Here is a 15,646-nt window from a genome sequence, read left to right as displayed (position 1 = left end):
AACTAATTTTAAATAAATGATATGTGGCAACGTTGTCTAACAGTCATAATCGCAATAGAATTTGATCAACAACAAAAATAAATTATTTTTGAAACGGTTTCCTAGGAAATAATTCCCAGCGTTGGCACATCTACAAACTGTGATTTTTTTGATGAATTTTAATTTTTTTAAACTAAAAAAACTGCTAAAGTCTGATGGAAAATTTAAAAATAGTTGTTCATCATTGTGTTATGGAACGATTACTTAGTGTGAAACATAAAAACATTAAAAAATAATGAAAACTGAAGAAGTTAACAAAATAAGTTTGTAGCTCCAGATTTTTTAAAATATGACTATAGGAATTTTTTCAAGATTTTTCCCGTGATCCACACATGCTTCTCAACAACGTACCACTGAGTTGGTACGCCAATTTTTGAGCACCCTGTATAAAAGAATTTGTAAAAACAGAGTAGAGTCTAAAGAGAATATTGAGAATCTACGAGTAGAATAAGTATTAATAAGATAATTTTAAGTAAGTCTACAAAATATTTATTAAAAAGAATCTAGGTAAGAATTTATAAAGAATTATCTGAAAAAGAATTTACAAAATAATTTACTAAAAGTCTCGAATTTAGATCTATAATAATATTAGAATTGAAAACACATTATTCTAGGTGCGTTTTGAACTTACTAAAATTAAGTTCAAAATGAGTTAAAATCACACATAAATTACGGAAAACATAATAATATTAGTTAATCGCTTCCATAAAATATTCTCAATGCAAATTGATCAGTGACTTTATGAATTAGTACACCAGAGAAAGAAACATTATGTTTATTCAGTTTTTATGTAACCATTTGTTTGTAATCAAAGCAGTTTGTAAAAGTAACGATGTATTGTGACCACATTGATAAGAAAAGCTTTGTACTTGTTTAAACACATCACTCGAGAATTTTTCCAGTTGGTGGACACATTAGGTGTATGCACAACCTAACAAAGGACAGTGCTGAAACATATCACATTTCTGAAACATTTTAAAGCTCAAGTTCCAAGTCTTTTAACAGCTTAACCCTTGTTTATAATTGTAAACAACGACGTTTTCACTTATTTACTTCAAGTCTATTTTGGAAAAAAAATGGCTTAATTGTTTTGTACTATGTAGTTGTGTGTTTTTTCGGTTTAAATTCAAAATTTCCCCATCAATTACAGAATTTCCAGTGTGTCAACACGGTAGTTTTGCATACATTTTTTTAATTATTTAATAACAGGTGTAAGAAAAAATGTAAATCTGAACGATTTAAATGCCGGGAATTTTCTTCGGTTTAAACGTGATTTAAAAAGAATCGTGCTACACGAAAATTCGAAACCGAACTTCCGTTTCCGAACTTACCTATCAATTTACACATTTAGGTCACTTTCCAATCACAGATTGAGTGAAATAGATGTTTCCTTCAAGATTCCTGAACCGCACCTAGAAAATCATCCTTTTAAAACGTAGAAATTTTTCTTCCTTAATTAAGAATTATAATTTATGACTACTATATGTATCAGATTGTAAGTAATTTTTTTTTGAAGACGATAGTGTTTTTTAGTCGTTTGTTTACTCTACGAAGACTGAGAAAAACTGGCAACTAAAATTTTTATAAAACACATGAGAAAAAAATTATTTCAAATTTAAATTTTGCGCTTTGTCTCGTATTTTTCAAGTCACTGTGAATACGGTTAAAGATACAAGAAAAATGTTTAAAAGAAAGTTGTAAAGAATTAAATTTCCTTTAAAAAAGTTTTCGAGACCATATCTCTATCGTCAACACTTTGGGCCCTAAAGACATTCAAAAACGCCCAAGCAATTGTTTTGTTTCATTTTGCCGCTGGTCAAGTAACAAAAAATTAATTTACATCTAAATTGTAGAAGATATAAATATGTAATAGCAGACTTTTTTGTAGGAAATTTAATTCTCTACAACTTTGTTTATACAATTTTTCTGTATCTGTAACCGTATTTTCAGCGTTTTGATAAATATGCGACGATACGCAAAGAATTACCGCTTACAATTACCAATTTGCGTTCCATCTTATATTTTTGTGAACGCTGCGAATACGGTTAAAGATACAAAAAAAAATGTAAGAAACAAAGTTGTAGAGAATTGAATTTTCTACAAAAAAGTCCGCGACACCATATTTCTATCTTCAACAGTTTAAGTATAAATTAACTTTATAATACTTGGCCACCGGAAAATGAAGCAAATTCGCCGCTTGAGCGTCTTTGAACAACTTTAGGGCCTAAATGGTTGAAGCTATAGATATGGTCTCGCGGATTTTTTTGAAGAAAATTTAATTCTCTACAACTTTGTTCCTTACACTTTTTTTGTATCTACAACGTATTTCCAGCTTTTTGATAAATATGCAACGGTGCGCAAAGAATTACCGCTTACAATTACCAATTTGCGTTTTACCTTATATTTTTGCAAACGCTGCAAATACGGTTAAAGATACAAAAAAAGTGTAAGGAACAAAGTTGTAGAGAATTAAATTTTCTACAAAAAAGTCCGCGATACCATATTTCAATCTTCAACAGCTTAAGTATAAATTAACTTTACAATATTTGACCACCGGCAAAATGAAGCAAATCCGTTGCTTGAGCATTTTTGAACGACTTTAGGGCCTAAATGGTTGAAGTTAGAGATATGGTCTCGCAGATCTTTTTAAAGAAAATTTAATTTTCTAGAACTTTTTTCCTAACATTTTTCTTGCATCTGTAACCGTATTCGCAGCGTTTTGAAAAATATAAGGCAGAGTGCAAATTGATTAAAGTCTGATATTTCTTTAAATATAGTTTACGATAAAATTTTTGCATTATGCTTATGTCTCATTATTGACAATTTACTGCTCTATCTATCTGTAATGTTTTAACTATTATACTAATACAAGCATTTTTTGTAATTCTAATGAAACAACTGCGCTCCCTAGTGACATTAACGCAACTACCGAGAACTGGTACGTTTTATTTGTACGCCGCTTCATATCCTAACACTTAGACATCCGTAGTTCGCTTATAAAGTGCTTTGCCCAACGAGTCCAATTTCTTAAAATTGCAAACTTGAATTTTCATGTAAATGTTACAATACAAAGAGTCAAACACTTTGGCAGCCGTCCAATGAATATTTTTTCAAATAGAACACTCCGCTTAACAGATTTTTGCAATGTGGCGTTTAATTTTACAACATTATCCCATTTTCAGCAATCTGTCGCCCTTTATCACCTAATCACATTAACTAATCGACAAGAGTTGTCCATTAGGCAAAATTCGATTTGCAACCTTTGGTAATTAAAACGTATCCATTTCCTTACAGAATATCGATCGTTTTTCTATTTTCGATTGCAGACTGTCGACAGATAACAGTGCAATCAAACCGAAAGATTGGAAGTCTTTTATGGTCGTCCTTGGTTCAAAATGATTTTTGACATGCACGGTATCAAAGACCGGACTTCCACGCAATAAACAACTCTTCGAGATTGCATGGGTGAAGGTTATCGGTCGAATTTGCAATAGAAACAGTGCAATAAATCATTGCAACGTCCAGAGGAAAGCTCTAATACCAGAATTTAATAAATGCGCCTCTATTTTTGGCAAGATGAACGATATAATCTGCAATGGTAACTGCTCTGTTTTGTTCTTTTGGAAGAGAAACTATACGATGAAAAGTATCGTAAATCATTGCCAAATTGCCCGAAAATTACAATGCGTTTGTTGTTTCTGTCTTTCAACAGTAAACACTAATAAAGATTGTTTATTTTAAATGTAACATATACGTAACAGTTATTGGGTTTTATAGGCGAATTTATCGACTACCTTCGCCTGGCGATTCTTTTAAACTAATTTTAAGGCCAGTCGGTGTTAAATTGGAAAGCTGAAACAATTTGCATTGTTCTGAATAATCGTTTTACTTATATGCACAACTCTATTCCGTGAGTTGGGAAATCAATTAGCAATTCCAACTATTCCAACAGTTGCATGCTAGAAAATAATTTGGGAGGATAATTTGTTGGTCAATTGTCTCAGAAAACTACGAGTATATCTCATGCCCTGTGTTAAATGCGAATAATGTGCACTTAAATCAGTTATGAAAAATGGAACAGTAGTTTAAAAGTTAGTCCCAATTGAGTAACGTAATCAGAAGACTGATGAGAAACAAAAAAAAAACAAAAAATTGAAGAATTACGAGCAATTTTTTGTGACCACTTGAAATACAGCAGTAGCTTCATTTGTATAGAGGTGAAAACAATAAAATATTTCAGAAGTGCGACGTAGTGCAAAATAATGCATAAACGAAAAATTTGCTGTTTCTGGAACGAAATGTTTTCAAATTTTGAACTAATATTCTGGTCAACACAATTTAATCGGAAATCGATTGTAAGTTACTTAAGATTTTGCTGATGCAAGAAGTCAGAAAAACAGTAATGAAAATTAAAGGTTTCAGGATCTTTAGACATTTTTCATTATAAAAGTCACATTTTAGTTGGTTTAATTTTTGACTTTGTCCAAAAGAATTTTTTTAAAGTGTTAGTTGATTTGATTATTTACTTTGTCTTAGAATTATTATTTTAGTCTTAGAAGTATTTGGTTTTGAACAAGCTAAATTTTAACCAGTTCCTCACACTTTAACTCAGTGATATCTTGGGAAGCATCGATCGTAGACGTAAACCCAATATAAAAACATATTCAGAATTTGTGAATAATTTTGCATACGGAAAGCTAGATTATCAATTGTCTTATTTATTTAACTTAAAAAAAAACACGTTTTTATCGTCAGAAACCCAGTTTTATCCAAATCTCAAAAAACTGTTAGTTGTTGATGAGAAGAAAAGTAAATGAAACGAAAAAAGCAAAGCAAAAGATTCGGAATCTTCAGACAATTTTTTTTAAGAAGAGCTGAAAGTGTATGTTGGTAATTTAATTTTTGACGAAATACATAAATATTTCTACCTAAATATTACTTTTAAAAATGGCGTAAAAACAGCTGTTAAATTTAATTTTTCTGGTATCTACATATTTCTTAAAGGCCAATGTAGTTTTTCTTATTGTTTCCTTTCTCTTATAGCAGTGGTGGCTCGTTAGATAAAATCAGTAATCATTTCAAGTAATTTTTTTTAAATATTACGTTTTTTTTAATTTTATTTTTAACTTTATTTTTAACTCCAACGCCGACCCAACTCTAATTGCAATAAATTCTTGGCCTCAATTTATCGGAGATTTAACTGAAATCTAGTTTAAAAAAACGGTAGCTTACTCTCAAACAGGGAAAAAAATTTGTAGAAAATTTTGAAACAATAAGTTCGTATAACGCTTAGAAGGAGATAAATTTAAAGGAAACCAAGGTTCATTTCGACCATAATTTTCAATCTTTTGGCCTATTTTATGCCAAATACTTAAGTTTTTGTTAAACTTTGTTTTTATGCTCTAATAATAATAATAATAATGTATTTAACGGTATAAAAATAAAACTTTTACAATAGATAGTAATAATAATAGTAATAATAGTAGTAATAAGTTGATAAAAAATTTACGATTAGAGAACACAACAAATAATTAGTTTTATGACTTTGAAGTGCAAACATCGGTCAAAATTTCGCCAAAATCTCACTTATTTTTCATTTATATGAGTTAAATTTAGAATGACAGGAATTACAAGTACAATTAGGTCAGTTTCGTCACTTTCATTAACAATTTTTTTCTCGTTAGAAAAAAATCGCAAAATTAATGAGTTTTTAGTCCAAAATAACGCCATTGTAGACGTAATAATTAAACAATTTTTCGGCTTGTTTTAATAAATGCTCGAGAAAAAATTTAACAATTGTGAAATATAAAGCTTTACTAAAATTTTTTTTAGAAAAACAAGATAAGTCCGACAAAAATCCAAAATAATGTCATTTTTAATCTTGGTTTGTAATTTTTCAGTAAGTTTATGCAAAATAAATGAGTACTATTTGTGTTAAAAGAGCATGCAAGCGCGTAAAAAAAACAAGTACTAAATTAGGTCCAAAATCAATTTTCTTTGAGACTGTTTGAAACAGATTTTTATCACAAAATGTAATTATTTTGCAAATTAAAAAAAAACGTCGAACTGAATTAAATATGTTTGATTTTTTACGTTTTACAATGTTTTTTTAACCAAAAATTGTGTTATAAAAATTTGGAGAAAATCAAGTATATACTATGATAAAATTTTGTATATTTTTGAAATTATTTTTACATTGTTCGAGTGTGTAAGACCGCATTTGAGCTAAAAACTGAGTTTCATCATAAGATTCAGTAAAACTATTTATAAATGAAAAAAACACAAAATTACATTGTTTTGGCTCCTTTTTTTAGCCAGAAACGCAATTATTTCGGAAACTTTTGTCAAAAATAAGCCAAAAAAATCGCTGGAATAAATCGAAAATCATGGTAAAATATCACGGTAACTAAACGACTTTTCGAAAAGTTTCTACATTTAAAACTATAAAATAATAAACTGGCTGAAGCACTTCACAATAAAATAAAAACACGAACGATTAGCGACGCAACATTTCTGCCCCAATAATTTCTGGAACCCGTCTTTGCAAAGGATCCAACAATGGATTTATGTGTTAGCAACTAAACCGTGAAGAGTAAATTTCGGTTTCCTCCAGTATTTGAAAGTTTTTCAAGAGTAACATTATTTATGGCTTAGTTATTGTAGAATTTGTGTTGCAGAAATTGAATTTTTCGGTGATAATAAATTACGCAATGTGGAAATCAAACATCACGAATTACAGTGGAAACGTCTCACCGAATTTGTATTACAATTTGGTCTCTCCCGAAGCTGATTGTAATAAATTTCGCTGAAAAACCATTAGGGATGGTAGCCAAATATTTTATGGAAGACATTTCGGCCATTTGCCAGTGTTGACCTTGCCAGCAGACTACAAATGTTTGATGTAGGAGAATGTTCAAGCTTTTTGTAATTTTAATTCTGCCAGACCTACTTATTCCGTTTCGAATATAAAGTGGGTCCAGTTGCAGGATTTTATTTTACTGCACTCATTATTCGATGTCGATTTATCGCCGGTTACTTCTGGAAGGAGGACTCGAGCCTTATAAGTTAACCCATTAAGTAAAAGTTCAGTTTCCTATCTATTTATGAAAGCAGAAATGTCAGACGAAAACTTTAAATTGAAACGTGCAACCTGACATTTAATTACCACATTACACTGATTTATCCAAATGCCAATTTGGAGACGCGGATTTCCAATGCACATTATCCTATAAGCTCATTTTTCTAATGGAACACTTGAATCAATAAATTACGGAAAGTTTCATAATTAGTCAGACGCATTTAACTGATTGTTTCTCCCAATTTCACTAGAACAAAATGTCTCTCAAAGCTCGTTAACTTAACAAGTTGAGTTACACATGTGCGTTTTAATTACTTATTTGCTGTTATTTTAGTTATTTCACTGTAAAAAACACCGAATAATGGTCTAAGGGTAAAATTAAAGTTAATATCAACTACATAATAAAGTTTTTAAGTTATTCAACATTTAACAAATATCTTAATTTTTTAATTTTCTTGAAAATATGTCTTTGAAGCTTAAACAATCTTCTTTTTAAAGTGGTGAAAGTCCTATTTTTCTAGGAATCTTACTATTTGAGCAACACAACAAAGCGTGTTTTTGTTAAAAAAATTAAAATATTTTAAAAACTAAGCAAAATCGACCAATAAAAAGTTACGTCATCATTAGTTTTAAAACCTAATCTAAAAATACAAAAAAATTAAGTTGTTTCATTTTAAGAAAAAACTAGGTTTGTATTGTAGTTCATTTCCGACACATTCTGTATATTTGAAAATAATTTTATGTGAGCAACTCGCTGAAACACCCTGTATAAAACACTGTCGGCTAATACAATAAATTATAAAAACATTAAAAAAACTATTCATTTTTAATTTACCAAAACCATTCAACATATTTTGTTATTAAATTCCAAGGAGAGTTTAAAACTGACTTAACTTTTCATTAAATTTAGCTAGTTTTGTAAGTGGATATTTTTCAACATTTTTCTAAAAAAAGCAAATATGTTTAACCCTATATTTCCTTAAACACACTAATGAAATGAAGTTAGTTTGCTTTTTTTGAGCGTTTAAACACGTCCTTCAACCTAGCAAAAAATTACATAAGGTCGAAAATGACATTATGTTGCTCTTTTTTAGTAGATGGATCCGGGTTTTGAGCGAAAAACTTACTTATGTATTTTGCAAAATTTCGTTAAAAAATACCACATTAAGTAGTTTAAAGTTAAGACAGTGCTGGCTCTTCTATTTTATGCTAAAGAAAAGCTGGAACAAGTAAAACGAAATACACGAAAAAATTTAAAAAAAGATAAATTACCAAAACTAAATAAAGATGATTACTTTATTTGAGCTACAAATTTACTTAATTAAAATTCAGCAAAATATTACTTACTTTAGCTACATAGGTATTGTTTTATAAATAAGGGAGAAATTGACATTTTTAAGAAAATTCCCTAACGAAAGCAAATACTTTTAAGCTCAGTTTTCTTCAAACAGACACATAAAATTACTTTGGTATTGCTTTTATTAAGCATTTAAACACGTCTGTTAAAGTATAAAGTATAAAAAATTACACATGAGATTACACATGAAGTTAGAAATTACATTTTTTGGCCTTTTTCAATTGATTTCTCTTAGTTTTGAGTAAAATACTTACTTATTTTGCAAAATTTTGCCAAAAATTTGTAAAAGTCCCGCTAAAATTTAAGCTAAAAACATTTTTTACAGAATTTTTCTCGAAATCAAAAACCATGTAATTATAGTTTAAGGTCATAAGTTTTACCTTTTTCAAATACATAGACATTCTTAAGAGTTAAAAACTTACGTTTCTTGTAAAGAGACTGATTAATTCTGCAATTTTTGGCGTTACCTTTGACATTTTTTTAACAGTTGCCTTTTTGGTTGAAAAAAATATAATAAAAATTTTGTCCGAAATGTCCTATTGATTTTTTTGCCAAATTTGCAAATTCTCATAAGAAAACTAAGTTTTCAGCTCAGGAGCGTGCATAACTGCTTGGACAAAAAATAAAATATTTTTAGAAAATTTAGTTATTTTTTGGCAAATTTTTGGTAAAAAATTTCTGACTGAAAAAACGTTAAAGGCAATTTTCCAAATAGGTACATTTTTTGGGTAAAAATAATTGCATTTCGCATTAAAAAAGTTGCAAAAATGATGTAGGTTCGAGTATTTTTTAAAAATTCTTTTGTCCACTTTAGCAAAATCTCATAATGGAACTGAAAAAGTCAAGAATAACACCGACTTACAGGCGACTTTTGGATCTTCTGGAATAAATGCGTTTTTGACTGAAAAAAATCTATGGAGGGTTTTCTTGTTTTTCGGAGAAAATTAAGTTTTCAGTTCAAAAGTATGCGTAAACATTATTATTAGATAACTATTTTGACAAAATTTAGTTATTTTTTGCAAAAATATTAGATTTTTGGCTAATAATCTGTTAAAAAGATTAAATAAAAAAATCTAAAAGTTAGTCTTTAGCATAACAAAGTAATTCAACGATTGAGAAAGACGATAATAATAAAAATCTTAAAACGTGTTAAAATGTCAAAAATACTTTTCTAAACAGCTACACAGTACAGTACACTGGTAACTGTTTATACTCGCTTATCTAACTAATCGTTCTACTTTATTAAAAAACAGAAATATGAAAAAATTACATGAGAGCCAGCCACTACTGTTAAATATAGCGTTTTAACAAACATATTGTGCAGATATATCTAAGCAAAATCGTTTGACTGTCAAAAAATCGTAAAGAGTCAAAGAAATTTCAGTTAATTTTGAAACCTAAAGACCAATAAAAGCAATGTTTAACAGTCTCAAAGACGAATCCAATATTTGGAAATCAAAATCCTTTTTTTTCACATGCAATCCACTTATAAATATGTACACATACAGGGTATAACAATATTGCTGTCACTTAATGTAAACAGTTTGGCTTCGCTCGTCAGAAAACTAAAGAGCAGAATGTATCCATAATCCTTAATCCAGTTTTTATCTAATAACTTTCGATTTGTACGCAGCCGGATACAATTATTATCAATTTCATGATCGATCCGAAGAGCTCCGCAAATATTTGTATTACAGTTCGTCTTGGAGTGCCTTAAGGATATTTTCCTTGCAGTTATTGGTGAATATATTACTGGAAATATTTGCGAACTGGGACGTAGTACGTTTCCATATCTGGAGCTACCACTTCAATATAAATATTGCATCTGTAATAAAACGCATTTACTTATTGCTCCATCGGCGAAACGACATTAGCTTATTTAGCTAAAACACGTCCTTTCTGCGGCCGCTCACTTGGAAAATAAAGTGCCCTCAAATAAATTGCATCCTCGTGTGCTCAGAATTTTGTCAGATTGATATAATTAAACCGTCAGTTATATCCAAATTTAGCACATCGCTGGCACATAATACTCTGCAGGGTTGAGATTCACAACACTATGACTAACGATTTATTTTCGCCAGCAAAAGTGACACGAGACACAAAAATTTATTTTGCTCGCGGGATCTCAAATCCTGATGTTATTGGAGCCATTTTTTTATTTATTTATTTTTTGTCTTAAACAGCTACAATGCGGAGAATGAACGGAAATACCAATTACTCAAAAAAAAAGAAAGTAGCAAACCATTTGTTACACCAGATTTGGCTGCTTTAGCATCAAGTGTTTTATTACACACTATTTATTACATCCAAAGTCTAAATGGCTTTGTGGTAGTACAAAATTTTCCGCAGCATTTCGTTTATGAATACTGAAAGGTATTATCCTCTCCTAAGAGGAGCGTTAAGTATAGTGTTTAGCATGTAAATTTGTCATTTTTATTTGCATATTCCTGCCGAGTTTATAATTTTATTCTAATGGCATTGTTTGTGGATATTCACTTTTTGTATCCGGTATTACAGCATTTACATTTTACTGAAAATCTGCTAAGAATAGTCTTGTTATAGAACAATGTAGACATTATAAATTATTTTACATTTATGAATTTTTGTTCAAACTGATGATATTTTAATTCTGTTGGCGAAAAATGTAAACTTATAGTCGTAGGTATATCTGAATAATACAAAAAATTAGATGCATGTATTTTTAATATACACAGGATGTTGTATACAGTGGTGAACCAAAGTTATATTTTTTTAATAGAACACCTTATATATTTTTTTATAATTAGATTCCATGTAAAAAAATAATGTAACTTTATATAAACTATCATAGGTCTATTTCTTTACCTTTCGGAATTATCCAACTTTTTGATAAAAAAAGGCCAAATTTTGAAAAATCACTGCGAAGTCGCCTATGAATATTTTCCACCAAATTTGCAACAACAAAATTTAGTATACCCTGTAGTTTTAAGAAATAGTCAACTTTTACTTGAAACATGGAAATAATGTACAGGGTGTGCCAAAACCCAAGAAATTGAATAATTCATTTTTTTTAATAAAACACTATGTATTTCTTCAGACGTATTGATAGAATTTTTCATTAATTTTTGAATAATATGCGGTTTGTATTACAAAATTACAGTATATCTTAGAGTTCAAAAGAATCAAAAAAATATTGTTTATTTATTTTATTAATAATTCTTGATGAGTAAAATTCATTTACTAGTCACAATGACTATCAGATTCTGGACTAACAAATTTTGTTGCATTTTTTTTTGAAAAATCTCGAAAAATATTTTAAATTTGCTATTTAACCCTTATATCATTAGAAAGTTTATCAAAAATGCTGTCGATACTTAAAAAAAATATGATGTTCCATTTGAAAAAAATTATTATCTGCTTGCTTTTACTAAAAGTCAAATATTTGCTAAAACTACAAGATATTCTAAGTTTTTTTGTTGCAAAATTATCGGAAAATATTCATAAGTGACTATGCAGTGATTTTTCAAATGTTGGTCTTTTTTATAACAAAAAGTTGAATAATACCGTAACGGAAAGAGATATACGCAAAATAATATATACAAAGTTACATTATATTTTTGCTTAGAACCTAATTATCCAAAAATAATAATCCAAAAATATTTTTAGTTTGTGGGCTATAAAAACGCTTCCTTGCATTAAAACACCCTGTGTGTATGTATGTATACTCCTATAATTACAAAATTTTCTAAAAATGTGATTATTTAAAAAGTTTTGGAAATTATCTTCTCTGATTTTTTTTGAGCAAACTTGTTCTTATACAAAATGACTATAATTGAACCACATACAAAATTTTTTTAATTAAAATTTAAACCATGTTATTTTTTTTTTAATTATATTACACAGTTTTAATTAGATTACTATAAAATTTTGCTTAGAAATAAATAATTAATTATTTAAAAGTGCTACAAAACGTTTTAGATAAATACTACCAACTTTTTTTGGCAGAATGGAAAAATTAAAATCTACAATAATTAGTGCAATATCTTCAAAACTACAAATTGTAAAAGAAAAATGAAGACAGATTTAGAAAAATTTAGATAAAATATTTTTGACGTAATTTTTTCGTTATTGTGACTTTGACCATTTTTTTCGGGTAAATAAGTAGGTAAATAGGTAGTAGGTAGTAGTTTTATTCAATTTACTTGTACAGTTTTACCACAAAATTTCGCTTAGAAATTGTTAATTAATTATTTAAAAGTGCTATAATTCGTTTCGGATTAGCTTCAATTTTTTATTTAATATTATTTTTTTATTATTTATTGATATTTATTTATTATTATATTTATTATTCTCTTCTGACAATTTTATGCTAGATGAAAATATTTTTGACTTAGTTTTTGTTGTTGTTGTGATTTTTTTGGTAAGTAAATTAAAATTTTGGCCATGTTGTTTTATTTAGATTTATCATTTTGACCCGATTACTACAAAAATTCACTCAGGAATAAATAATTAATTATTTAAAAGTGCTACAAATCGTTTTAGACGAATACCTATTTTTATAATTTTTGGTAAAATAGAAAAATTAAAATCGACAGTTTATTTCGTGTAAAACTGTCCCCAAAACTAAAAATTTTAGAACAAAAATCAAAACAGATTGTCTTCAGTCAATTGTATGTTAGAGGGTTATAATTTTAACATATTTTCTTTGTTTGTTACTGTAACTTTGATGTTTTTTTCTTGATAGATAAGTAGGCAAATAAAAATTTTGACCAAGTTGTTTTACATTAATTTCTATATTTTTTTGGTAAATTGAAAAAAAATCGACAGTATTTCGTGCAAGTAGATCTCCAAAACTACGAATTATAGAACAAAAATAAAAGCAAATTTAGAATCTTCAGACAATTTTACTTTAGATGGGCACACTTTTGACAAAAATTTCTAGTTATTGTAATCTTGACCAATCTTGACGTTTTTTGATTGACAGATAAGTAAATACAATTTTGACCAAGTTGTTTTATTTGAATTATTTATACAATTTTAACTCAAATGTCTCAAAATTTTGCTGAGAAATAGATAATTATCTATTTTTTTGTTAGTAACATTTTAAGCCTTCTTTTTAATATATGAATTATAGATTACAAACACTATTACAAAAAACGTACAAAAAAGTTCTACAAGTCGTTTAAGAACCATGCCAATTTTTTTTTATTTTTAATAGAATGGAAAAATTGGTATTAATTGTATTTTGTGTAATATCTCTAAAACTACAAATTTTATAATAAAAATGGAGATAGATTTGGAATCATTAGATAATTTTACGTTAAATTACATTTATTTTCATTTTGATTAGGCCAAAAATTTTTCAGTAATTATCGAAAATAACATTATTCTGAGCTGTTTCTATTTACTTATAAGTGAGAAACAATTTTGTTTGTAAAATTTTTGTAGAATGTTTTTCAATTTTTCATTTTTTTCTCGATTCTAATCACAAGATCAGTGGAGTTGTTTTAAATCAACCAAAAAGACAAAAACACTATTATTTTATTTGACTTCTTAAAAGTCAATTCAAAATTACAGAATAGTAATTCTCTTTTTGGCAATGTTTTTAACGAGACATTTAAGCCGAAATAAATTTAGCAATTCGTTAGTGCTTTCGTTTGCTTGGAACTTTAATGTGCATCCTTGAAGCAAATTGTTTTTGGATTTGCTCGTTAATCTTGTAAATGTTCCCTTCAGATAAGTAAAAATGTTTTCATGAAAAGTTTCTAGATTAGAATCTTATTCATTAATTTAGGCGTCGTGTGCCCGATTTTTGACAGAAAAAACATTATTTAGCATTAAGCTGTTAATCTTGAGCAAAAGTTGGTAACGAAATAAAGACAATCTAAGCTCTGAGGCAGCGTTTTAATGACGTTAGGCTAAATTGGGGAAATGGGATTATCGGAAGTTGATAGCAACGTACAGGAAACTCGCTTTTTCACTTAATTTCTCAAAGTATTTTTAGAAAGAAATCAACGATTTTCAAAGTCTATTTAAAAATCATATTATGTCTTAATCAACCTGGAAACCTTGTAAAGCGCATTAATGATGTAATTTCAGAACTAAAGATAAATATTTTAACACAGTTAACACATTTTTCAATTCATTCAGGTTTATTTCAAGCCTACGACTTCTAATTTACTCGTAGAAAAGTGCTTCACATTGAGTAGTGTTTTGACTCTTTAAACTATTCCGCAAGTTTGAAATATTTCGCTGTTGCGTGAGATAAAAAATAGCCAATTATGGCCTTATCTAACACGTAAAGGTAGGGAAATTATAAATTATTTAAAAATACACGAGACTATTAAAAACCTGCCAAAATTGCTCTTAAAAGGGGGTGTTCAATAGATACAATCAGGTCCCAAATATTTCACAGATAAATTTTGAATTTCTTTCAGTCAAGGCAATTTTTGCTTATTAGATTCGTTCCTCACATAAAATATCACCGAGCATAAATATTTATTATTTTCAAATAAAAACCACCATAAAATCGAATTTATAACCCAACAGCACATTTGTGGATTACCTACCCATTTTTGTAAACATAATTTTTCAGAACACATTACAAATTAGAAAAGTAAAGCGACATCAATTTCTTGTAAGTGGAACGTCTTTAGAAAGTGCCAAAGTTTGGAGCGATGGAAATTAGCATTTCGCCATAAATAATAAGTTCACGAACAAACGAGTCGAACGCTGTCTTGGGTTACACTGAAGATCCATAAGTTCGAAAAGTTTGCTCGCGAAGTTACTTTAATTAGGTAAATTATTTGAAGTTAGAAGCTATCCACATTCATTAACCTTCCGTGTCTTTGGCACTTCGATGGCTTCTTTTAATTAGAAGAAAACTGTTTTTGCCAAGTTGTAAATTTGATCAAATTGACATGCGATGCAAAGAACTTTGGATAAAGTTTAATTAGCAATTATGTAATTAGCAGTATTAGCAACTTGCGTTGTTGTGGGTACTTTAAGGTGGCTGTAGTTTACCAAACTAATGTGCATAAAAATTAATAAAAATTCAATTAATTAAAAAAACTAACACCTGTTGAAAAACAAAATTTTTCAGCTCGTCTTCGGCCAAAGGTAGGATCATTTGAACTAATTACAAAAAATTTGTTATGGTGACAGAAATTGTTAAAACTTGTTAAAACTCAAAC

The 15,646-nt window shown here is 28.6% G+C and overlaps 1 protein-coding gene across 3 annotated transcripts in view; it reads right to left on the bottom strand.

The window, feature by feature from the left end:
- The window catches only part of Shab (Shaker cognate b), a 200,206-nt gene that overhangs the window by 171,978 nt on the left and 12,582 nt on the right, over positions 1 to 15,646 (bottom strand). The window contains exon 2 of one of the 3 annotated variants that reach the window (XM_064359909.1): positions 1,371 to 1,451. The exons of the other annotated variants lie outside the window; for them this stretch is intronic. The gene's annotated coding sequence lies outside the window, so the exon portion shown is untranslated. The remainder of the gene's footprint in view (positions 1 to 1,370; positions 1,452 to 15,646) is intronic. 3 annotated transcript variants of the gene reach the window in all.

This window comes from Tribolium castaneum, chromosome 1 (genome assembly GCF_031307605.1).
Source record: "Tribolium castaneum strain GA2 chromosome 1, icTriCast1.1, whole genome shotgun sequence".
In the NCBI taxonomy this organism is placed as follows: Eukaryota; Metazoa; Arthropoda; class Insecta; order Coleoptera; family Tenebrionidae; genus Tribolium; species Tribolium castaneum.
This window is presented reverse-complemented; position numbering and strand designations above follow the sequence as displayed.